This window comes from Heteronotia binoei, chromosome 4 (genome assembly GCF_032191835.1).
Source record: "Heteronotia binoei isolate CCM8104 ecotype False Entrance Well chromosome 4, APGP_CSIRO_Hbin_v1, whole genome shotgun sequence".
In the NCBI taxonomy this organism is placed as follows: Eukaryota; Metazoa; Chordata; class Lepidosauria; order Squamata; family Gekkonidae; genus Heteronotia; species Heteronotia binoei.
Window position 1 is genome coordinate 15583304 of NC_083226.1, and position 25345 is coordinate 15608648.

At 45.5% G+C, this 25345-nt stretch overlaps 1 protein-coding gene and 1 pseudogene across 21 annotated transcripts in view; one reads left to right on the forward strand and one right to left on the reverse strand.

The window, feature by feature from the left end:
• Window positions 1–25345, forward strand: part of ADGRL3 (adhesion G protein-coupled receptor L3) — an 813661-nt gene that overhangs the window by 109427 nt on the left and 678889 nt on the right. The gene's annotated exons all lie outside the window — the stretch shown is intronic.
• On the reverse strand, window positions 13967–14477 carry LOC132569874 (ER lumen protein-retaining receptor 2-like; annotated as a pseudogene).

Consider the following 25345-nt stretch of genomic DNA (forward strand, 5'->3'; position numbering starts at 1 on the left):
TTGTTTCAAATAATCAAGCTTGCTTATTTTGGGAGCTTCAATGAACCTTCGCTGACAGCCCCTGCTCAGCTCCCTCTGAAGCAGGCAGAGGGCTGGGTAGGGGGTGCGTGGAGCGTTACTTCTTTGCTCTGATTGAACCAAAGAAAGAATGCGGCAGCCTCTGCTCAGCTCCCTCTGAAGCACGCAGGGGGCGCGCTGTGGGCCATCACGATGATGTCATTGCATTGCACATGCGATTGGAGTATGTGGGAGGCGGCAGTGCTGGGTTCTGCCTGGGGTAGCAGAACTCCTAGCTCCGAGGCTGTTTGTGATCAGGGCTTTTATTCTAGCAGGAGCTCCTTTGCATATTAGGCCACACACCCCTGATGTAGCCAATCCCACAAGAGCTTAGAGGGCTCTTATTCCAGGGCCTACTGTAAGCTCCAGGAGGATTGGCTACATCAGGGGCATTGGCCTAATATGCAAAGGAGTTCCTCCTCCATAAAAAAAACTCTGTTTGTGATGTGATTTAGTACAATTTCACAAAAGAAGCAACTTTCTTTGAGAGTTTGATGTGCTGCTTGTAGTTGATGATAGGAAGAAGGCTGAAGCTGTCTTCACATATTGGTATTCTGCAGGCTTCCAGCATCAGACATTGGGGATTTTGAGATCACTTGTGCCGTCTTCTTTTTGGGGTCGTGTTTTGTTCCTTTCCTGGCCAACCTTTCTTCATCTTTGTCATCCTCAAATTAAACCCCGATGTACAAGAGAGGGAAAGTGTAGAGTGGGCAAAATGGTGATTTATTATTGCAGCAAGAAAAAAAAAATATGACTCTGAATATGAGTGCCCTGGTGCAGAGAAGGAACAGATGTACATTCTGGTGTCTAGGAAGGAGCTCTACGCGTGATCGAAAATAAAGGTTAAGGCAGCGATGTGGTGTCTTTGCAAGAATGCGCTTGCTCAGAGTGCAATCTTCAATCAGGGAGGATTGTATGAGGCCATTAATCTGGTGCAATTTTAACAGTGAGCCCTGTGGCACCTTCAAGATTAAGCAGTTTATTACGGCACAGGCTTTCACGGATACGAGCCTACTTCATCATATGCATGAAGTGGATTGTGAATGTGCGGGATCCAGGGGGTGGTGAGTGGAGAATCTCTTTATCTTATCTGAGCGGTTCTCCTATTATCTTTCTGTATTAGTACCGTGACCCTAGGATGTGGAATGATATGGTTATGGCCTGGTCTCATCAGATCTTGGAAGGTAAACGGGGTTCAGTACCTGTATGGAAGTCCACCAAGGATGGCTCTGCGGAGGAAGGCAAGGCCAATCACCTTTGCTTCTCCCTTGCATTGAAAACCTCCTTATGGGGTCACCGTAAGTCAGTTGTGACTTGATGGCATATACATGCTGTCAGAGAGCCAGTTTGGTGTAGTGGTTAAGTGTGCGGACTCTTATCTGGGAGAAACGGGTTTGATTCCCCACTCCTCCTCCCCTTGCAGCTGCTGGAATGGCTTTGAGTCAGCCATAGCTATTGCAAGAATTGTCCTTGAAAGGGCAGCTTCTGGGAGAGCTCTCTGAACCCCGTCTACCTCACAGGGTGTCTGTTGTGGGGAAAGAAGATAAAAGAGATTGTAAGCCACTCTGATGGGCCCAGCCTCGTGGCACAGAGTGTTAAAGCTTCAATACTGCAGTCCTAAGCTCTGCTCACGTCCTGAGTTTGATCCCCGGTGGAAGCTGGGTTTTCAGGTAGCCGGCTTGAGGTTGACTCAGCCTTCCATCCTTCCGAGGTTGGTAAAATGAGTCCCCAGCTTGCTACGGGGAAAGCGTAGATGACTGGGGAAGGCAATGGCAAACCACCCCATAAAAAGTCTGCTGTGAAAATGTGAAAGCAACGTCACCCCGGAGTCGGAAACAACTGGTATTTGCACAGAGGACCTTTCCTTTCCTTCCTTTCCTAAGCCACTCTCAGACTCTGGTTCAGAGAGAAGGGCAGGGTATAAATGTACAGTCTTCTTCTTCTTCACAACTGCATGAAATTTCCACTCTTTTCCTTCACTACAACCCTATAATGTAGTCTGGATGATGACTTCTCCAAAACTAGGATGGCCAGAGGACAGTTCTCCTTTCGTGAGGCCTCTTCTCTGAAATGTATGTGTTCTGCTTTTGTTCAATAAAATTGGCTGTTTGAGGATTGCTCAATTCCTGAGCAGCCAGGTACCCAGAAATTCCCTGCCACTGGATGAATGGGTGGTCAAGCTACCTAGGATGTCTTGCATGGATGAGAGAGGATGAGCCGTAAGAAGGGAGAACAGGAAGGATCATGAAATGTTTCCCATCCACACTTAGAACATGGACAGCAGTCAGAGCAGACCCGAGGCAGAGCTGTATTTCTATTCAACTTATTATAATTCCATGAAAATGTGCATTATGAGTGTAAATTAGCACATGCAGCTGTTATGCAAACTTTTACCTGTGTTCTCTTTTTGAGGGTTTTTTTTGAGCTGGGGGCAGGGGCAGGCTTTATTCAGCCACCTCTCTGAATATCATATTGTATACCTTTATTGGCATATCAGCGATCTGATATTTATTCTATGTGACTCTTAGAGTAAGCAAGTTTGGCCACCCCTGCTTTAGGGCATCATACCCCACTGAAATCCCTCCATCCTCAAATATCCACGCATTTTCTAACCTGGAGTTGGCAACCATAGATTGAGGCAGGAAGGAGCATTAGCTGCTCTGACTCCTGGGGGGTGCAGGTGGTTGCAGCCATTCTGATGACCATTGTGATGATGAGGAGGATAAGGCTGCAGAAATTATTGCTTCTGCCCTTCAAAATCTGCTGCCCGGTGTCACTTCCCTCTAACCTCATTGCAGATCCAGCCAGGCTTCCTGTGGCTTTGTTTCCTTAGTCAAAGCAGAGGTCTCATCCATTTATAGGAACATGCAAGCTACTATAGCCAGTTCGGTGTAGTGAGAGCCAGTTTGGTGTAGTGAGAGCCAGTTTGGTGTAGTGGTTAAGAAGAAGATGAAGAAGATATTGGATTTATATCCCGCCCTCCACTCTGAAGAGTCTCAGAGCGGTTCACAATCTCCTTTACCTTCCTCCCCCACAACAGACACCCTGTGAGGTGGGTGGGGCTGGAGAGGGCTCTCCCAGCAGCTGCCCTTTCAAGGACAACCTCTGCCAGAGCTATGGCTGACCCAAGGCCATGCTAGCAGGTGCAAGTGGAGGAGTGGGGAATCAAACCCGGTTCTCCCAGATAAGAGTCCGCACACTTAACCACTACACCAAACCGGCTCTCTTAAGTGTATGGACTCTTATCTGGGAGTATTGGGTTTGATCCCCCACTCCTCCATATGCGCCTGCTGGAATGGCCTCGGTCAGCCAGAGCTCTCCACAGAGGTTGATCTTGAAAGGGCAGCTTCTGTCAGAGCTCCCTCAGCCCCACCTACCTCACGGGGTGTTTGTTGTGAGGGAAGAAGATAAAGGAAATTGTAAGCCACACTGAGACTCTGATTCAGAGAGAATGGTGGGGTATAAATCTGCAATCTCCTTCTCCTCCTCCTCCTTCTCCTCCTCCTGCTCCTTCATCTCCTCCTTCTTGTATTCTTTGTACTATTCTGATGAACCTGTTGGTCGAAATCAGACACTCCATTCAAACCCTTCGGAAGCTCTTTCCACAGTGTAATGCAGCTTCCCTTTAGAAAATGGCTTCAGGAATTGCAGTCTTGATCCAGACACCACTCCTAGCTGTGGCTAGTGGTGTTGTGATGTCTGAATGGGTCGACGCTGGTTTGTGGCCAGCCGGAAATCTTGCAAACATAGTTCGAAGTGTTTTTGCAAAGCATGGCTTGTTCTACGGTTACTTTATTTTTATTTATTTACATTATTTGTACTTCGCCTTTCTCACTGAGACGCAAGGGACATTACACATCATAAGACAATGTGATTGATAGGAAGAGAGATCTAATAAGTATTGCAGCAGGATCAGAATTACACTGACCTGAAACAAAGCACAGAGGATTCAATGTGATATGTTAAACAATACTGAAAGGGGTATTACATAGGGATAAAAGCAAAGCAGTGAAAGTAGGATAATACATACAGCAAACAGATAATGCATACAATGCATCCCTTTATAGAAATGTTCTCCTGAGCAATTCTGTTTGACGTAGTTGGCTGAACGACAGAAGCTCAAGAGCCTTTCTGACCTTCTCAGGCAGGCCTTTCCACAAGGTGGGGCACAACAGGAAAAGGGACATGTGCAGGTGGTTGATGATCTCACCCAGTTGCAAGGTGGCATATGAAAAAGACCCCGCTCAGAGGAATAAAGCTTGTCATAGACTGGTTACAGATGGGTGGTTTAAGCCACCCCAGGGATGACTGGCAAGCTGATCTGAAAAGTGCATCCAAATGTGCACATCTGCCCGCTTCCCCTGGCCCATACTCACCCTGTCCTGGTCTGACTGGGAGCTGCCTCAAAAAGGTACCACTTCCAAAGTGGTATCTATTATCAGATGCGTCTTCAAGGTGAGGTGTCTCTCCGGCCATCTGGATAGCTAGGAAGCACCTGGGGAGATGGGCACATGAGCACTAGACACTCTTCCAGGGCACCCATGGCCCATCCCTGTTCTGGGGGCAGGCCACGGGTCATCTGCACACTCCCAGGCACTCGTTTTCTGACTGAGTCACTTCTGGGTCAGTGTCATGTTCTCAGGGTGCAGGCAGGCAGGAGTCCAAAGCCAGTCCAAGGTCAAAGTCCAGGAAGTCAAGCAGGAGCCAAGTCACCAATGCAGAATCACAAACCAGAATCAGAAGTCAATGTCCAAAAGCCAAAAGGTCAGGGTGCCAAGGAAATCAAGCAGGTCAGGATCAGGAAGGAGCATGGATGCAAGCCAGATAATAGACTTGTTGCTTCCACAAGTTTACCAGGTCCTGGGTGGGAACTATATGGGAGTCTCAATCAGCCTGCTCCCTGGTTGGCAGTGACTCTGCTAGAACTCAGGGCTGAGAGATCTGAAGCATCGGTGTGCCTCACGTCTTTGCTCTGAACGTTCTTTCTGGAGCCTGCTTCGAACTCTTAAGATGGGAGGAGGAGAGCTTGGAGGAGATTGATCGTAAACAGCTGACACTGGTGCCTGGAGAGTGATTGATGGGCCAGCTGCTATTTGTTCAGCTGAGGAACTGGGCACGACTCTTCCAGGTCTGTTAACCCTTCCAGCTCCTCCTCGTCAGGGTTCATGACAGTCAGCTTGATGCTGCCCTAAGCCAGCAGTCTGTAACCAGGCATAGTGGAGCGTAGCAGTCCTGCAGATAGGAGGGTCCATGGTCATGAAGGACTTTGTATGTGATAACCAGCACTTTTCTATAGATATTGTAATGATGGGGAGCCAGTGGCACGGTGAGCGTCGTATGCAGGGTTGGAATTCTAGAAGAGCTCATTTGCATATTAGGCCACACACCCCTGATGTAACCAATCCCCCAAGAGCTTACAAAAAAAGAGCCTTGAAGCATATGGAATATGAAAACAGACAAGCCATTCTAAACTATAATTTGCCTGTCTTTTTGAAACCTCAAGCCATCATTTAGGTTGCAAACCATAGCTAGCGCACATCATGATTTGGTAAGATTCTGGGTGTCTGGAATTAAGTCTTTGGCAGATTCTCACATTAAAACATATTTTGATAAAAGATACATGCTCAGGCAAGTTTTTAAATGTTATGCACTTGGTGGACCTTTAGTGAAGCTAGGGGAAGGTATTTGTAAATTCCCTGCATTGTGCAGGGGGTTGGACTTGATGACCCTGGGGGTACCTTCAGACTCTGATTCTACTGTAAAGGACTTCAGTATGCCAGCAGATATTGAAATGTTTTTTTGAATACGCACATGGTTTTCTTGAGCTGAGGTACTTACTAGCAGAAATTAAATGAACCACATTCCTTTTTAGCTCTATCATGCTGAGCTGATAGCAACAGCATACCTTTGGTGCCTAGAGTTTCACATACCTAGAAAGGAGTGCAAAATAAAGCTATCTTGGATGATGTATGCTCTCACTTGAGGTGGAAGAAAAAAACAATCTTCTTACACTCTCTCCAGATGCAAATGGGAAGCTTCATGTTTCTGTAGTTCTCCCCACCAGCACATAGGATGGGAAGACTCATTGTCCGCTATTAGATTTCTGACACCAATTTGGCAATGTGGCAATTTCTGTGCATTTCATTAGTCGAGTCAAATGAAAATTCTTGAATTTCTCTCTCCCTCTTGACTCGTATGTTTCTGGCAGGATATTCCTGTGCCCCATTGAATGGTTGGAAGAGGTTATCAGCTCAATGTCCTGGTCTTCTCCGAACTTGATGTCACTGATAGGGTTTCCCATTCAGCTTCCTTAACAGCCTTGCAAATATATCCTTTGTACGTAAAAGGACATTAGTGAGAATGGTGCCAACTGATGCTTTTGGAATGTTGTAGAACTGGATCAATGCAACATGATAGTGTGTTGAGAATACGGCTTTAGCCAAGTGTCAGATTCAGTAACTCTCCTGCGTTGAACCGAGTGCCTTGTCAGTTGGCCTAATTCCAGCAAGTATAATTTGACTGTGAACCGACTTCAAGACATACAATACAGCTCGTCAATTCCAAGTCATGCCTCCTTTGTTTTCCTGGACTCCAAATCAGCCCTGTCATAATTTTTTTTTGCTTAAGGGATATAAAGGACAAAACTTCCATCAACAAACATCATCCAAGTTTTCCAGCTGGGATAACCTAAAGCAAAACAGAGCGGACGTATCAGTTTTGCAAGCCTTGGGGCTGAGTAATAATGAATGGAAGTGTGAATCCGCAGCATCCATCTTTAAATCCAGTGGGGCTATGAAGACAGAAATGCTACCATTGATTTTCTTGCGTGTCAGAATGAATCCAAATGCACCCAAGGCAAGAGACTCACCAGTTATGGGGGGGGGGGGGGAATGATAGATCATGCCATCCCCAAAATGTAATATGCTTTTTGTTTTTGGTGAACTTAAGTGGATGGAAGGATAAACAGAGAAAGGCTGAGGGGAAATTGTCTTGCTTGAGTTCTTGCAAGCTGATGTGTTAGCATGGAGTGCCCTCAAGTTGCAGCCAATTTATGGTGATTCTGGCAAGGGGGTTTCAAGGCAAGTGAGAAGCAGAGGTGGTTTGCCATTGCCTTCCTCTGCAGAGCCTGCCTTGTTGGTATCTCCTCACATTCACCAACCCTGTTTAACTTTTGAGGTCTGATGAGATCGGGTTACCATACCATTGCACATCCCTGCCAGTTGGAAGCATTCTGAAATTAGGGAACATATGCCACTCATAGGACTAGACTATTCTTTTTAGGGAACAAATGCCGAACATAGGACTAAACTATGTCAGTTTGGTGTAGTGGTTAAGTGTGCGTACTCTTATCTGGGAGAACCAGGTTTGATTCCCCACTCTTCCACTTGCAGCTGCTGGAATGGCCTTGGGTTAGCCATAGCTATCGCAGGAGTTGTCCTTGAAAGGGCAGCTGCTGTGAGAGCCCTTTCAGCCCCACCCTCCTCACAGTGTGTCTGTTGTGGGGGAAGAAGATATGAGAGATGCTACTCTGAGTTTCTGATTCAGAGAGAAGGGCAGGGTATAAATCTGCAGTCTTCTCTTCTCTTCTCTTCTCTTCTCTTCTCTTCTCTTCTCTTCTCTTCTTCTTCTCTTCTCTTCTCTTCTCTTCTCTTCTCTTCTCTTCTCTTCTCTTCTCTTCTCTTCTCTTCTCTTCTCTTCTCTTCTCTTCTCTTCTCTTCTCTTCTCTTCTCTTCTCTTCTCTTCTCTTCTCTTCTCTTCTCTTCTCTTCTCTTCTCTTCCCTTCTCTTCCCTTCCTTCCCTTCCCTTCCCTTCCCTTCCCTTCCCTTCCCTTCCCTTCCCTTCCCTTCCCTTCCCTTCCCTTCCCTTCCCTTCCCTTCCCTTCCCTTCCCTTCCCTTCCCTTCCCTTCCCTTCCCTTCCCTTCCCTTCCCTTCCCTTCCCTTCCCTTCCCTTCCCTTCCCTTCCCTTCCCTTCCCTTCCCTTCCCTTCCCTTCCCTTCCCCTCCCCTCCCCTCCCCTCCCCTCCCCTCCCCTCCCCTCCCCTCCTCTTCTTTTCTTTTTTCTTTGTAATTCTATGAACTGGCAAGGTAAGGGTGGAATATGTAGTCCCTTTCAGGTTTATCCTTGCAACAGTGCTATGAAATAGGTAGAGAGTGTGTAGACTTTCTGGCAAAATAGATATGAGAGATGCCACTCTTGAGTTTCTGATTCAGAGAGAAGGGCAGGGTATAAATCTGCAGTCTTCTCTCCTCTCCTCTCCTCTCCTCTCCTCTCCACTTTCCTTTTTAATTCTATGAACTGGCAAGGTAAGGGTGGAATATGTAGTCCCTTTCCGGTTTATCCTTGCAACAGTGCTATGAAATAGGTAGAGTGTGTGTAGACTTTCTGGCAAAATAGAGATTGGAAGTCAGGTATCCCCAGTTGTACCCAATAGGACCCTTCAGTTAGCATACAAGAAAAAACCTTCAGTGGTAACTGGTGGCACAGCTTTGCCCCTCTCCCAGACCCTTTAAATTGTGAAAGCTACAGAACTCCCAACTACTTTTTTTGTTTCTGGGGACACATACCTTAAATTGCACAAATCCAAGCCCCTCACATAGCACAGGGAGAGAAGGGTAAATGCATCCATAGAGGGTTCTGGGCTAAATAAGCAGCTTTGTGTGAGGTTTTGCTCAGGTTCAATCATGAGGCTCCTTAAGTTGGTTCAAAGTAAGATTTTAATGATGAGGCTTGAAGCAAACATTGATGACATGCATTCGCAAGACCAGGTCTTGCCAGATTGAAAGGAACCAAAAATTGTCAGGCAAAAGTTTCTTGAATTAATATAAAGTCCCTTCTCAGGCCTCAGTGTTTCCTCCGGTCAAGGTCACATTCCAAGTACTCTTCCCCTTTCAGTTGGTCCATATCAGCGTTGTTCAGGGAGATTGGATTAGAGCTATCTCCCCATAGCCCGTTTCTACCTGCAGGCCTAGAACATCCCAGTACACTTAGGGTGATAACAGTTGGCCAATTTGGGGTGGTTGGGAGGTGTTCCGAATTGAGCTGGCTCAAAAAGAGCCATCTTGAGCTTCCACATGCTCCCTGGTGAGGTGGTCCCATCCCATCTCCAAGGCAATTGGGCAAGTTCAGACCAGGAGGTGCCTCAGAAGCTGGACTGCTATTTTTCTCTCCTGAGGAGTCAAGAGCTTGTGCGCTCATGCACTCAAGTGCTCTAATTAGGTTTTACAAGAAAAAAAATCCGCCTTCCGCCCTACTACTTTCACATCCGCCCTGCCGCTTCCAGACGCCAATGGGATGACTGGCTGTTGACTCAAAAATTCACTACCACTTTGGAAGTGGTAGCTTTTTGAGCTGGCCTGCGGAGGCCGAGGGGCAAGGTGAGTGCGGAATGGGGATGGGTGGCAGATGTTTGTGTGTGGAATGATTTTTTGGGTTGATTTCAGAGCCATCTGAGTGCTGGTCTGTAATCACCCGTAGAATACCAAATGCCTAAAGAAAGTCAACAGGTGTTAGTATTCAAGATTACAGTAACAGTATGTGGTTAGTAAATCATAAAGTCTAAAACATAGTGAAATAATAGTAGCAAGCAATAATAGTAATGAGCAAGGATAACAATACTGGCAATAGCAACAACAGCGAGGCACCAAAGCCGCAACTGTCAGGGATTTATTGCTGACACTTTGTGCTCTGGAAATTGCATAGTAGCTCAAGGCTTATGGAGCTTCAGGGATTGTTGCTCAGAAACCCACACCTCAAACTATAACTTAGGAGTGCCCCTTGGGGATGAAGGGCTTCCTCGCTGCTGCTTCCAACACTTTTGTTCTTCATGGGCCTCCAATTTGTAGCTTGCATGGTGGTGGAAAGAGGCATCAGGTTGCAGATGTCTTCCAGAAACCCTGTAGCATTTTCAAGGCAAGAGATGAACTGCGATGGTTTGCCATTGCCTACCTCTGCATAGCAACCCTGGGCTTTCTCGGCAATTTCCCAACCCAAGTATTTACCAAGGCCAACCCTGCTAGAGAGCCAGTTTGTTGTAGTGGTTAAGTGTGCAGACTCTTATCTAGGAGAACCGGGTTTGATTCCCCACTCTTACTCTTGCAGTTGCTGGAATGGCCTTGGGTCAGCCATAGCTCTCGTAGGAGTTCTCCTTGAAATGGCAGCTTCTGGGAGAGCTCTCTCAGCCCCACCTCACAGGGTGTCTGTTGTGGGGGGGAAAGATAGGAGATTGTAAGCCGCTTTGAGTCTCTGATTCAGAAAGTAGGGCGGGGTACAAATCTGCAGTCATCTTCTTCTTCTTCTTCGTTTCTGAGATCTGACAAAATCAGTCTAGTTTGGGCCATCTGGGTCAGGCTGATTTGTAGTTCTCATGGATATGAAATTCATACTGAAAAGTCCATCATCCTGAAGTCGTATTTTGGAATATAGAAATAACAGCCTGGCCTTCAGTTTAATTAGATTACATTTTTCTTTGTCCACACTGGAAAGAAGTCAGGTAAGGCCAGGTATGGATGGATACGGGAAAACTGCCAGTTTAAGAAATGTTGCCTTCCATATCGCTCCTTTCTGCTCTTTCTGTGGTTTCTTGAGGAATGTTGTCTAGCTTACTTGACTCTCTGGGGCCTTTTCTTCTGAGGTTCTGATTACCAAAGCACGTTTAGAATGAGTCATTAGTGTTTTCAAATGGGGTTTAGATCTGGTGTGGATTCAAGGAAGCTGAGTGTGAAGACGGAGAGGCAGGCAAACATTATAATGTGCAGGAAGTTATGTGAGAGTCTGTTCTGAGGCATTTGTTTTCTGAGGCAGTATGTGTACGTACAGTTTTCCATTTCGTATTAGGGAAGGGAAAAGCTATATGTAGTCAAGATTTATAGGTTGGACTTCAGAAAGGCAAACTTTGATAAACTTAGAACTATGCTGGGTAAAATCCCATGGTCAGAAATACTTAGGAGGAAGGGGGTTCAGGAGGGGTGGGAGTTTCTTAAAAGCGAAATACTGAAAGCGCAATCACAGACGATTCCTATGAGAAGAAAAAATGGGAAAAAACCTAAAAAAGCCAAAGTGGCTCCATAAACAGCTCTCTAAAGACTTGAGAAATAAAAAGGACTCCTTTAGGAATTGGAAGGAGGACCTTATAACCAAGGATGAATATAAACAAATCACCAGTGCTTATAGAGAAAAAGTCAGGAAAGCTAAAGCTCAGTATGAGCTTAGGCTGGCCAAAGATGCTAAGGACAACAAAAAAGGGTTCTTTTCTTATGTTCAGAGTAAGAAAAAGAGCAAGGACATGGTAGGCCCATTGCGAGGGCAAGGAAGTGAAATTGTAACAGGTAATGAAGAGAGGGCGGAACTGCCGAATTCTTACTTTTCCTCAATCTTCTCTTCTGAGGGGAACGGTGCTCAACATGGCAAAAACAGAACATATAAGGAGGGTATGAAGTTCCAACCTAGGTTCAGCATAGGGGTAGTACATAAACACCTAGTTTCTTTAAATGAAACTAACTCCTCAGGGCTAGATGAATTGCATCCAAGGGTTCTAAAAGAGCTTGCAGATGTAATTTCTGAGCCTCTGGCTATTATTTTTGAAAATTCTTGGAGAACAGGAGAGGTGCTGGAAGATTGGAGGTGGGCGAATGTTGTCCCCATCTTCAAGAAGGGGAAAAAAGAGGATCCGGGTAACTACTGACCCATCAGCTTGACGTCTATACCTGGAAAAGTTTTAGAACAAATCATCAAACAGTCGGTCCTGGAATATTTAGAAAGAATGGATGTGATTATTAAGAGCCAGCATGGTTTTCTCAAGAACAAGTCATGTCAGACTAACCTGATCTCTTTTTTTGAGAAAGTAACTACCTTGCTGGATTAGGGGAATGCTGTAGACATCATTTATCTTGATTTCAGTAAGGCTTTTGATAAGGTTCTACATACTATCCTTGTTGACAAGTTGATAAAATGTGGTTTGGATCCTGTTACCATTAGGTGGATCTGTAACTGGTTGACAGATTGCATCCAAAGAGTGCTTGTGAATGGTTCTTCATCCTCTTGGAGAGGAGTGACAACTGGTGTGCCTCAAGGATCTGTCCTGGGACCTGTTTTGTTCAACCTCTTTATCAAAGATTTGGATGAAGGAATAGAGGGCATGCTTATTAAATTTGCAGCTGATACTAAATTGGGAGGGGTTGCAAACACAGAAGAAGACAGAGGATACAGGATGACCTTGACAGACTGGAAAACTGGGCTAAAATCAATAAAATGAATTTTAAGAGGGATAAACGTAAAGTTCAGCATTTAGGTAGGAAAAATCCAATGCATGGTTATAGAATGGGGAGACTTGTCTTAGCAGTAGAATGTGCGAAAAGGATCTAGGGGTCTTAGTGGATCATATGCTGAACATGAGTCAACAGTGTGATGTGGTGGCTAAAAAGGCAAATGCAATTTTGGGCTGTATCAACAGAAGTATAGTGTCCTGATCACGTGATGTGATGGTATAGCTTTACTCTGCTCTGGTAAGACCTCACCTGGAGTATTGTGTTCAGTTTTGGGCACGACATTTTAAGAAGGATATAGACAAGCTGGAACGGGTCCAGAGGAGGGCGACGAAGATGGTGAGGGGTCTGGAGACCAAGTCCTATGAGGAAAGGTTGAAGGAGCTGGGGATGTTTAGCCTGGAGAGGAGGTGGCTGAGAGGTGATATGATCATCATCTTCAAGTACTTGAAGGACTGTGAATTGTTTTCTGTGGCCCCAAAAGGTAGGACCAGAACCAACACGCTGAAATTAAATCAAAAGAGTTACTGGCTCAACATTAGGAAGAACTTCCTGACCATTAGAGTGATTCCTCAGTGGAACAGGCTTCCTCGGGAGGAGGTGGGCTCTCCTTCCTTGGAGGTTTTTAAACAGAGGCTAGATGGCCATCTGACAGCAATAAAGATCCTGTGAATTTAGGGGGAGGTGTTTGTGAGTTTCCTGCATTGTGCAGGGGGTTGGACTAGATGACCCTAGAAGTCCCTTCCAACTCTATGATTCTATGATTCTAACACTAGTTTTCATTTTCAGGAAATTTCAGGAGCAGATTCAACTTTGGTTTGAGAGAGAGTAGGGCTGCAGGGTCCCCCCTGGTGGGGGATGAGATAGTAGGGTTGCTAGATCCAGGTAGGTAAACACCTGGAGAATTTGGGGTGGAGCCTGGAGAGGACAGGGACCTCAGTGGTATACGATGCCATAGTGTCCACCCTCCAAAGCATCCGTTTTCTCCATGGGAACTGATCTCTGTAGTCTGAAGATGAGCTATAATTTCACTGCATCTGTAGGCCACACCTGGAGGCTGACATCCCTAGGAGACAGGGAGCGAGGAATGTTCTCCTCAGATGTTTCTGGATTCCCTTTCACTCTCTGATTTGCAGGACTTAAGAATTCCCTTTATTGAGAATTTTACAACAGCTAGGAAGAGAAAGCCAGGAGCAAGTGTTCCCTCCCAGGTAGCAAGGCAAGAATCAGTTTGGAATGAACTCCCCTGGTGAGCTTTGTAAAATTAACTTCTCTGTAAGCCAAAACCATTTTTTGTGCCATTTCTTCTCTTCTTTGTATGAAAATTTGATGGAATCCAGCAGCTCTAGCTTGTGGTCCAAATGTGCCAAGAATAGCAATTGCTCTTGTCCTTCCTTTTCCCTTCCACAATTTCCCTGTCTATTCAGCTCCTTCTAAAGTCCTCCACTCTTACACATTCCTTTGCTGACACAATTGTCCAGCAGAAGACCGTTCATGGGGCTGGCTCTCTTTCAGATCACATCACAGCAGGAGGGGTCAGGGTTGCCAACACCCAGGTGGGGAGTGGGAGAGTTTTCCCAGAATTATAGGTGATATCTAGACAACAGAGATTTGCTCATCTGGAGAAAATGGCTGCTTTGGAGGTGGAGTTATGTTGTCCAGTTGGTAAGGTACAAGTCATAGTACATGCCCAAAAAGAAGAGGTAGTAGGCGATGATGGTCTCTGCTTCCCCGGTTTTACTGGTCATGAAAAGTTGAGGGAGGATAGCTGACTTTAGGTAGATGGAGAAGGTCCACAAGATCTCCAGATGAGAGAAGTCATGATTGACAAGGAATTGACAGCCCACCAATTGGAACCACAAGAAACTCCACTCTGGAAGTATCATGGTTTCCATCATAGGTAGCCTTAAATTTCATATAGATCAGGTAGACTGTGGCATAGGAACAAGCCATGTAGATGAGCTTCATAGAAGTGTTATAAAATGAAATGGACAGAGTGAAGAGATCCAGATAACAAGTAGTGAAGACCAGTGCAAAGAGAAGCTGGCTTTTCCCAGATATACCAGCGCATGAGCGGGTCTTCCAGATCCTAAGGAGTAGGATCATGATGGCTGTCAAGTGGGACAGGTTCCTGGTGAAGTGGAAGATGTTCATGGTGGCGGAGCGGGATGTGGGGAAGGCAGGGCCAGGGAGCCAACTGAAGATGGTGAGAGCTCAGCAGGTACTGAGTGACGTGGCCCGGGGGACATGACCAGAGACAGCCCGAGTTTATGTTGTTATACCTTAGTGAGGCCTCTTCCAAAGCTACATCCTTAAACCTGCAGAAGTTTTCCAACCCTGAGTTCATACCTCTGGGAGGGGGCAGAGTTGTGGGAAGATGGCTGCCAGGCCAGCTTGTCAAATCCAGGCGTATTTCTCCTTCCTGATGCACGAGTGTGAGGCCTGGGTATACCCAGCCCCATGATCTGTAGGGCGGATCTGAAGATCTCCCCTTCTCCTGTCCATTTGCTTTCATATGGTTGCACGCAGCGCTTTTTTTGAGAAGGAATGCAGGGGGTGTGGCCTAACATGCAAACAAGGTCCCGCTGGGCTTTTTCTACAAAAAGCCCTTTGTGAAGCGATGGTGATGTCATGGGTGTGACCTAATATGCAAATGAGTTCCTGCTGGGCTTTTTCTACAAAAAAAGAAGAAAGTCTTGGTTGCACTTCATTTTTGTTGTTCTCAGCCATTTTGAGTCCCCCCGGTGGGATGAAAGTTGGATAGAAACAACCTTTAGAATAGGGGTGTCAAACCACAGGCCAGAACTGGCCCATTTTGGGCTATTTTCCAGCCCATGAACACCTGGTTGTTACTTTTAGTGCCAGATGACAGAGGCCCTTTGCATTATGTCCCTGTTTACTGACCGGGTGCTAATGTGTAATGGACGGTTGAAGTGGGAAGGTGGGCCTCAGGGAGATTCTGTAAGGAAATACTGTGGGAGAGTGTTAATGCTTTCGGCAAGTTTGTATTTTGAATAAACAATAAAATTGTTGATTGGGTTTGCCTGTGTCCTTTACAAAATTTATATTGCCAGTTCCTGGCATTATGTTTTATGGCGCACATGGCCCGGCCCCACAAAGTGACATTTATGTCAGATCCAGCCCTTGTAACAAATGAGTTTGAAACCTCTGCTGTAGAACATAGTTTGGAGGACAGAATGGTGTTGTGAGTCAAGTGTCAGCCTAGGGGTGTGGAGGCCCCAGTCGGTGATACAACTCATTGTGTTCCTTGGCCTACTCATCCTTTTAGCATAGCCTGCTTCATATGTTTGTTGTGAGAGTACAATAAAGGTGGCGAGAACCACCTAAGCTCTTTGAAAGAAGGTGTGGGGAGGATATATGCATGTTACAGATTTAGTGTTGACTCAGAAGGTTGCCTTTGGCGCGAGCTGAAGGGCGAGAGCTAAAGGGCTCTTGGCCTGTGGCTCTTCGCCTGGAGGCTGTGTAAGGACCAGGAACCCAGATGCCTATTTTCCTTGTGTTCCCAATAAGGTAAGTAGACCCTCCAGAAGGAGAGTCACATAAACAAACAGGATTTAAAAGGGGACTGTATAAAGCTATCATGAAGGTAGAATGCCAGCAGCGGGGTGGGGGCTTTCCAGTGTTTTGCACTGGGTGTCACATGTATGACTATCTGCCCACAGAACAGAAGTCTTGGGTGTGTGCTCAATGCAAGGAGCTCCTGGTCCTCAGGGAATGAGTTCGGACCCTTGAGACCGAGGTGACTTACCTGGAGAAGCAGAGACAGTCAGTTAGGCACTCAAAGAAGACTCTCGGGGACGTATTAGATGAGCTCCACTCTGAACATGGCAGCCCCGTTGCTGCCAGGGAGCATGAGGGTCAAGAGGGAACAGGGCACCGTGCTGAGGATAAGGAGAATGCACCCTCAAAAGTGACCTCTTCTTCAGTTGGTGAGCGGGTATCCTTTTGCGCCAAGGAACCATCCCTGGGCAGGGAGGGGGGGGGGTCTTGGTAGTTGGTGATTCGATCCTTAGGCAAGTAGACAGCTGGGTGGCAAAACTGTGTACTGACCGTATGGTGACTTGCCTGCCTGGTGTGAAGGTAGCGGACATTACGCATGTTGTAGATAGGCTGATAGACAGTGCTGGGGAGGAGCCAATGGTCGTGGTGCATGTTGGCACCAACGATGTGGGGAAATGCAGTCGTGAGGTCCTGGAGGAAAAATTTAGGCTGATAGGCAGGAGACTTAAGGCCAGGACCTCCAAGGTAGCCTTCTCAGATGTGCTACCTGTTCCACGTGCAGGGCTGGAGAGACAGGCACAAATTAGAAGTCTCAATGTGTGGCTGAGACGATGGTGTAGGGAGGAAGGGTTTAAGTTTGTTAGGATGGAACCAGGCTGCTGGCGATTAAAATCAAAAAGGTGGCAGAGCAGTTTTTAAACCAAATCTTGGGGGAAAGCCGACAGGAGATGAAATGGTTTGGGAGGGCTCATCTCAAAGAAATGAAGAGTTAGCTGTTACTTTTCTACCGGGTAATGGATCATAATTGTACAATTAGATGGTGACAAACAGTATGAACTGTCTGCCAAAGTCTCGAGGCAGCAGGAGGAAGGTTGTGGACCTAACTTGCCTGGGAAATTATAGATTTTTGTATACAAATGTTAGAAGTAAAATTGGTGAGTTGGAATGTTTAGTGTTGGGGAAAAACATAGACATTGTGGGAATTTCAGAAACTTGGTGGAATGAGGAGAATCATTGGGACACGGTGATTCCTGCATATAAGTTATATCGGAAGGATAGGGAGGGAAGGGTTGGAGGTGGGGTGGCTCTGTATGTTAGAGAGGATATACAATCCAGTAAGACTGAGGTCAGAGAATTAGATTCCCTTCTAGAAATGCTTTGGGTCGAAATAGAGGGCCCAAAAGGAAATTTAACTATGGGAGTTTGTTATCACCCACCAAATCAAAAGATAGAGGACGATTCTAATATGATGGAAGGATTAAAGATGGTGGCTAAACGTAAAAACTGTGTCGTAATAGGTGATTTTAACTAACCGCGGATTGATTGGATCAATATGTGTTCAGGTTGAGAGAAAGAGATTGAGTTTCTAGACGCTCTCAATGACTGTGTTATGGAGCAGATGGTCACAGAACCTACCAGGGGTGGGGCGATCCTGGATTTGGTCCTAAGTAATGCCCAAGACTTGATGAGAGATGTAAAAGTGATTGCATCGCTTGGGAGCAGTGACCATAATGTTATTGATTTCACCATTAGTATAAATAGGGAGTTGCCTCAAAAGACCAGCACAACCACATTTAACTTTAAAAGGGGTTAATTCTCTGAGATGGAGAGGCATGTGAAGAGGAAACTGAAAGGAAAGGTAAATACAGTCAAAACCCTTGGAGAAGCTTGGAGGCTATTTAAAACTACAACCCTAGAAGCTCAGATAAAATATATACCACAAGTTAGGAAAGGCACAAACAGGTATAAGAAAAGGCCTGCATGGTTAACAAAGTAACGGAAGCTGTAAAAGGTAAGAAGGACTCCTTTAAGCGGTGGAAAACTAGTCCAAGTGAGATTAATAAAAGGGAACACAGGCTGTGGCAAATCAAATGCAAGACTGTGATGAGGCAGGCAAAAAGGGACAATGAGGAGCATATTGCAAAAAACATAAAGACCAACAATAAAAATTTCTTCAAATATATTAGAAGCAGGAAACCAGCCAGGGAGACAGTCGGGCCCTTGGATGACCAAGGGGTAAAAGGATTACTGAAGGAGGATAGGGAAATGGCGGAGAAGCTGAATGCATTTTTTGCCTCCATCTTCACTGTGGAAGATAAAAAGTGTTTGCCCGCTCCAGAACCACTAATTTTGGAAGGGGTATTGAAAGACCCGAGTCAGATTGAGGTGACAAGAGAGGAGGTCCTACAACTGATTGACAAATTAAAAACTAAGAAGTCACCAGGTCCGGATGGGATACATCCAAGAGTTCTGAAAGAACTCAAAGGTGAACTTGTGGATCTCCTGACAAAAATATATAATCTTTCATTGAAATCTGCCTCCATTCCTGAGGACTGGAAGGTAGCAAATGTCACCCCCATCTTTAAAAAGGGTTCCAGAGGAGATCCGGGAAACTACAGGCCAGTCAGTCTGATTTCAATACCGGGATACTCGGTAGAAACCATTATCAAGGACAGAATGAGTAGGCACATTGATGAACATGAGTTATTGAGGAAGACTCAGCATGGATTCTGTAAGGGAAGATCTTGTCTCACTAACCTGTTAAGAGTTCTTTGAGGGGGTGAACAAACATGTGGACAAAGGGGACCCAATAGATGTCGTTTACCTTGACTTCCAGAAAGCTTTTGATAAAGTTCCTCATCAAAGGCTCCTTAGTAAGCTTGAGAGTCATGGAGTAAAAGGACAGGTCCTCTTGTGGATCAAAAACTGGCTAATTAATAGGAAGCAGAGAATGAGTATAAATGGGCAATCTTTGCAGTGGAGGACGGTAAGCAGTGGGGTGCCGCAGGGCTGAGTACTGGGACCCATGCTCTTTAACTTGTTCATTAATGATTTGGAATTGGGAGTAAGCAGTGAAGTGGCCAAGTTTGCAGACAACACTAAATTGTTCAGGGTGGTGAGAACCAGAGAGGATTGTGAGGCGCTCCGAAGGGATCTGTTGAGGCTGGGTGAGTGGGCGTCAACATGGCAAATGAGGTTCAATGTGGCCAAGTGCAAAGTAATGCACATTGGGGCCAAGAATCCCAGCTACAAATACAAGTTGATGGGTTGTGAACTGGCAGAGACTGAACAAGAGAGAGATCTTGGGATCATGGTAGATAACTCACTGAAAATGTCAAGACAGTGTGCGATTGCAATAAAGACGGCCAATGCCATGCTGGGAATTGAAAACAAATCAGCCAGTATCATAATGCCCCTGTATAAATCGATGGTGCAATCTCATTTGGAATACTGTGTGCAATTCTGGTCACTGCACCTCAAAAAGGATATAGCATTGGAAAAAGTCCAGAAAAGGGCAACTAGAATGATTAAAGGGGTTGGAACACTTTCGCTATGAAGAAAGGTTAAAACGCTTGAGGCTCTTTAGCTTGGAGAAACGTCGACTGTGGGTGACACGATAGAGGTTTACAAGATAATGCATGGGGTGGAGAAAGTAGAGAAAGAAGTCCTTTTCTCCCTTTCTCACAATACAAGAACTCGTGGGCATTCAATGAAATTGCTGAGCAGTCAGGTTAAAATGGATAAAAGGAAGTACTTCTTCACCCAAAGGGTGATTAACATGTGGATTTCACTGCCACAGGAAGTGGCAGTGGCTACAAGCATAGTCAGCTTCAAGAGGGGATTGGATGAAAATATGGAGCAGAGGTCCATCAGTGGCTATTAGCCACAGCGTGTGTGTATGCATGCATGTGTGTGTATGCATGCTGTATGACACAGAGTGTTGGACTGGATGGGCCATTGGCCTGATCCAATATGGTTTCTCTTATGTTCTTAGAATTGGTTATGGAATTCAGTTATGGAAATTTCTAGTACAGAGACTGAGCCTCCTTCCCAGCATTTCCTTGAGTCTTCCAGATAGTGACCCCACCTAAGGTTGCCAGCTCCAGGTTGGGAAATAGCTGAAGATTTGGGTAGGGGGGTGAAGTCTAAAAAGAATGGAGTTTGGGGAGGGGAATGACATCAATGCCATTGAGTCCACCTTCCAAAGCAGCCATTTTCTCTAGGTGAACTGATTTCTGTTACCTGGAGATTAGTTGTAATAGTGGGAGATTCACAATTACCACCTGGAGGTTGGGAACCCTATCTCCAGTTGACTTGCGATTGTGTAGACAAAGCCTGAACTCTTATTCACACTTACTTGAGAGAAAGGACAGGTGAACTCAGTGGAATTTTCTTCTAAGAATACTCACAGAGGTTAGGCCTGAAAAGGTGTTGAGAAATGATCAGATGTCATTGGTTCAATCCTGTCAGAAATTTCAGTCAGACAGAAAATCCAGATGGTTTTACTGGTTATACTCCACAGCACGTATAAATTTCATGTTGCTGAAGGCTTGGACATAGGCAGACAGAGTGTACATACATCTGCTGAGCCAAAAAACTCAATGGATATCTGTTGCCAAGTTATGTCCACATACTCCTCATACCTCACAGGGCCGTTGTGAGGCTGCTGTAATCTCTGAGGGAAGCATGAATACAAATAAACGACTCGGAACTGTTGAGATTTAAACCTTTACTTTCACAGCTGCTCCCCCTTTTTATATTTTAGATCATTTTAAAGTCTTATATTTATGTTGATTTTATTCAGCTAAAGGCTTCCTTTAGAACATTGTTCACATAACGTATAGGCTGAAATAATTTTTTTTCCACGTTAAATTTACTCCTAGTGAAGAGATTTATTCAGTGAAAAAAACAATTGCAAATGAATGCAAATGGGACGTTATTGTTTGAAAGCTGTGATGTATGACTACAGGATATTAGAGCACTGGAGAGTTTGATTTATCACGCTGCATCGTTAATGTGAAGGAGGCAGGAATTACAGCGCTAGGCCTGCTGCAAGCTGGCTTTTGCTGGGCTGTCCTACAAGCCACGAGGGAGGCCACAGTGTCCTCCTGGTGGATGTCCTAGCCCAGGGGTGGCTAGCCTTGATTAATGTAAGAGCCCCAAGCACATAGAATAAATGTCAGATGCTTGAGTGCTACAAGACATGAATGTCAGATGAGGGAGGGAGGGAGGGAGGAAGGAAGGAAGGAAGGAAGGAAGGAAGGAAGGAAGGAAGGAAGATGGGGGAGGGAGGAGGGAGGGAGAAGTGGAAAGAAAGCAACTGATTTGCTTGTCTTGGAGAAGAGATTTAAAGAGACAAATGCCATCTCCAAGCCAGCCAGCAAGGCAGTGGGGACTTTGAGAGCCACTTAAGGTGTATGAAAGAGCCAAATGTGGCTCCCGAGCCACTGTTTGGCCCCCCCTGTCCTAAGTAAGAAACTTAAAAGGTTAATATGCAATTAAAGGGCCAAACATTAAAAGCAAACTGTATAATAAATCATAAGCAAACATACATGTATTTATTACAGAAAGCTAAAACCATTTAGGAGCCCATCATTAGCCTCTATCCTTTGTACAATCAGAAAACCACACAATGGAAACTTGACCTGATGCATTTTGACCTAAACTGGTGGTCTTCCGAGGTCAGAAAAGTAAGTACACTTTTCTGCTCATAATACAGAATACAAGAAAACAATAGAACAACGCTGGAAGCACAAGGATCACAATTTAATGAAGTGACAGAGGCTTAAAGATATTCTTGAGGCCTCTTATTCTACAGCCTTATGTCCTAATCAAGGACATATATATTGCATCCAGTGTCTTATTGTATGCCGTATGGTCCAGAATTGATCAAGGTAGGTGTAAGGTCAGATCCTATGTGCCAAGAGTGCTTTGAGAGCCACGCAAGGTGTGTGAAAGAGCCACATGTGGCTCCCAAGCTACCATTTGGCCACCCCTGTTTTAGCCAATACCCACAAAAGCCCATGGGATGGAGAGGAGAGAATGGTATTGAGCTAGGACTGGGGGGAGACTCCCACGCAGATCTTGCATCAGCAGTGAAGGGTGGTGGCTGATCTTCAGCCTGGCCTACCTCACAGGGTGGATGGGAAGTTAAGAGAAAGGCAAAGGGTGTGGATATGATGTTGCCCTGATCTCCTCGGAAACAGGAAGAATTTTTTTTTAAAGGAAGGAAATCGGTTTGTAAAGAAAGCACCGTTGTAAAGCGAGAGAAGTCTTCTTTTTTATGTTCTGCTTTTATTTTTCCATCTTGCGTGCTTGATTACGTACTACGTTATGAATCCCTTGCTGAATTATCACCCAGTAACGGTGGTGAGATTAGGATGTAGCAGGGTGGATTAGTGAGCGTCATAACTTCTGCGTGGCAGCACTGCCAGAGAGCAGAACACAATGAGCTGATTCCTTCAAGCTTGGCTGAAACCCACCTCTGAATTAAACCTGCAAAGAATCTCATTTCGGGCTGTTGCACACAAGCATAGGGGACTTCTGATGGTTACCTTACGTTGAAGCCTTATCTTCTGGAATCGTTTTGCTTGGGTCCACCTGCGACCACTGCTTAACCCAGCATCAAGCTACTTTCCACCCTAGATGTAATTTTTTTTTTAGATGCATGTGCTTAAACAGCTGGTCACAGGCAGAGAGTTAGCATAGAATCGTAAGAGTTGGAAGGGGCTATCAAGGCCACATGCTGTCTAGTCCAACCCCCTGCTCAGTGCAGGATCAGACTAAAGTATCCTGCTACCATTTGCCCACATGGTCTTATGAAACCACACATTTTAGGCACACAGAACTGTGAGTAAGACTGAAGCCATATTAATTTTCAAGTTCTACTACCTGCATTTCAGAGCCGGCGTAGCCCCTGCAGCTAACAGCTTAATCATAATAAACAAAGGAGGAGGAGAAGACGACTGCAGATTTATACCCAGCCCTTCTCTCTGAATCAGAGACTCACAGCAGTTTACAATCTCCTATATCTTCTTCCCCCACAACAGACACCCTGTGAGGTGGGTGGGGCTGAGAGGGCTCTCACAGCAGCTGCTCTTTCAAGGACAACTCCTACGAGACCTAAAGCTGACCCAAGGCCGTTCCAGCAGCTGTAAGTGGAGGAGTGAGGAATCAAACCCGGTTCTCCCAGATAAGAGCCTGCACACTTAACCACTACACCAAACTGGCCATTTAAACCCATTGACTTCTGCAGACTTAGAAGGGCACATCTTGGTTTAGGACTGCACTGTGTAAGAGGTTCTAATCAGAAGGGCCCCCTTTCATATCTTGCTTTTTGCCATAATCTCAATATAGGTGGCTTGAGGCAAATCACTGCTTTCTCGGTATAGCGGCAAAGTGTAGATATTGGGGTGAGTCCTTCCACTCTGTACAACTAAGTGCAGATCCTTCCACTGGAGGCTTACAATAAAATAGTGCTGAGTGCTTTGGACAGCTTGTTATGATTTATTGTGGCTTACTAAGGTCGGTTCCGATAGCACTTTTCCTTACATCTTTAAAATGACTACCTGGAAAATGTTCAGAACGTGACTTAAACTTTGCATTTGACATTTTCCGAGATACAAGTCCCCAGTAACGTGTTCCCATTATATGTTTTGAGTCTATCAGTGACGGGGGTGAGGAAGAACTGTGGTTGCATTATAGTTCATCAAAAGGGCTGAAATATTTTCCTTACACTGTAGCACATTTTAGAAAATACAGTGTTTCTTTGAATTCAAAAATGCTACACCTTCAATGCTTATCTATGTTCATGAAACACTGAGAAGGGACAGAAATGAAAAACAAACTTTTTGGGGGGTGGATCATGGATTGCTCCGTGGCGCAGAGAGTTAAAGCTGCAGTACTGCAGTCCAAGCTCTGCTCACGACCTGAGTTCGATCCCGGTGGAAGCTGGTTCAGGTAGCTGGCTCGAGGTTGACTCAGCCTTCCATTCTTCCGAGGTCGGTAAAATGAGTACCCAGCTTGCTGGGGGGAAAGTGTAGAGGACTGGGGAAGGCAATGGCAAACCACCCTTAAAAAGTCTGCCGTGAAAACGTTGTGATGCAACGTCACCCCAGAATTGGAAACGACTGATGCTTGCATGGGGGACTACCATTTTTTATGGATTGCAGAGGCCTCACATTTTGATATACCTTGCCTTCTGGTTTATTTTGGAGACTTTCTAAAATGACTTTTAAACACTGGTTTATGCACCTTTTGCTACAGCACCGATTACTTCTTCTTTCCTGTTTATTGTTATCCTTTCCTGTAGTGGTGGCCTTTTTGGGCTGATCTAGTTTATGTATTGCCCTGGCATGGATAGCCAAGGCTAGCTTGATCTCAGAAGCTAAGCAGGGTTAAAGGTAAAGGTAGTCCCCTGAGCAAGCACAAGTTGTTAGCCCTGGTTAGTATTTGAATGGGAGACCTCCGGGTATTTCAGGGCAATGGCAAACCATTACTGACCACTGAAAACCCTACGGCAGGGGTGGCCAAACTGTGGCTCTTTCACGCATATGGTGTGGCTCTCGAAGCTCCCACTGGCCCATTGGCCAGCTTGGAGAAGGCATTTCTCTCTTTAAATCACTTCTCCAAGCCCAGGCAGCCAACCTCTTGGAGAATGCATTCAAAGTGAATTTCTTTCCACCTCTCCCTTCCTTCATCTTTTCCTTCCTTCCTGGATGCTCTCAAACATCTGACGTTCGTGTCTTGCAGCTCTCAAACATCTGATGTTTATTCTGTGTGGCTAAGCAAGTTTGGCCACCCCTGCCCTATGGGGTCACCATAAGTCAGCTGTGATTTGATGGCCAAGAAAAGGGGAAGAGCTGGTGTATATGCGCACTGAACGCTAAGGGGGTCATTTAAGAGGAAGAAAAGACACATTCTGAAAACTGTATCCCTCTGCTCATGTGCTGTGGTCTAAAGTCTGTGTTGGACAAAAGAATGGCCAATTACTACAGATTCAGAGCTGCTCCAGAAACAAAGTAATTCAGAAACCTCCCCCTCCCCCCAAAAATCCAGATAAAAAAATCTAAGGTGGAACAACTTCAGAACCATCTCTCTGAAGATGTGTTAGAGAAACGCCTTACCCTTTAAACAAAAGAAGCAACATTATTTCTACTTAATAACTGAATCTGCCTTTACGCTGACCTCTCTGGGAAATTACTTGACAGTCTCAAATTATTATTATTTTAAATAGATGGCAGGTGGTGACAAAATTAAACTAGTGCAATAAGAGCAGAGCCCCAAGCAATCCAGATGGTTCTGCTACATCTTTAAAGTAGTTCTTGGGGACGTCTCTCGCAGACTGAATCTTTGTGGTGGAAAGTGCTCAGCAGAGAGAAATTCCTGGGCTGGAGGGCTCACAAAGCCCACCTCAGCAATGGTCACTGATCTCATCTGAAGTTTCACTGCCTTCTTCAAAGTCTCAAACTGGTGTGTGTGTGGGGGGGGGGGGGGGACACAGTTTC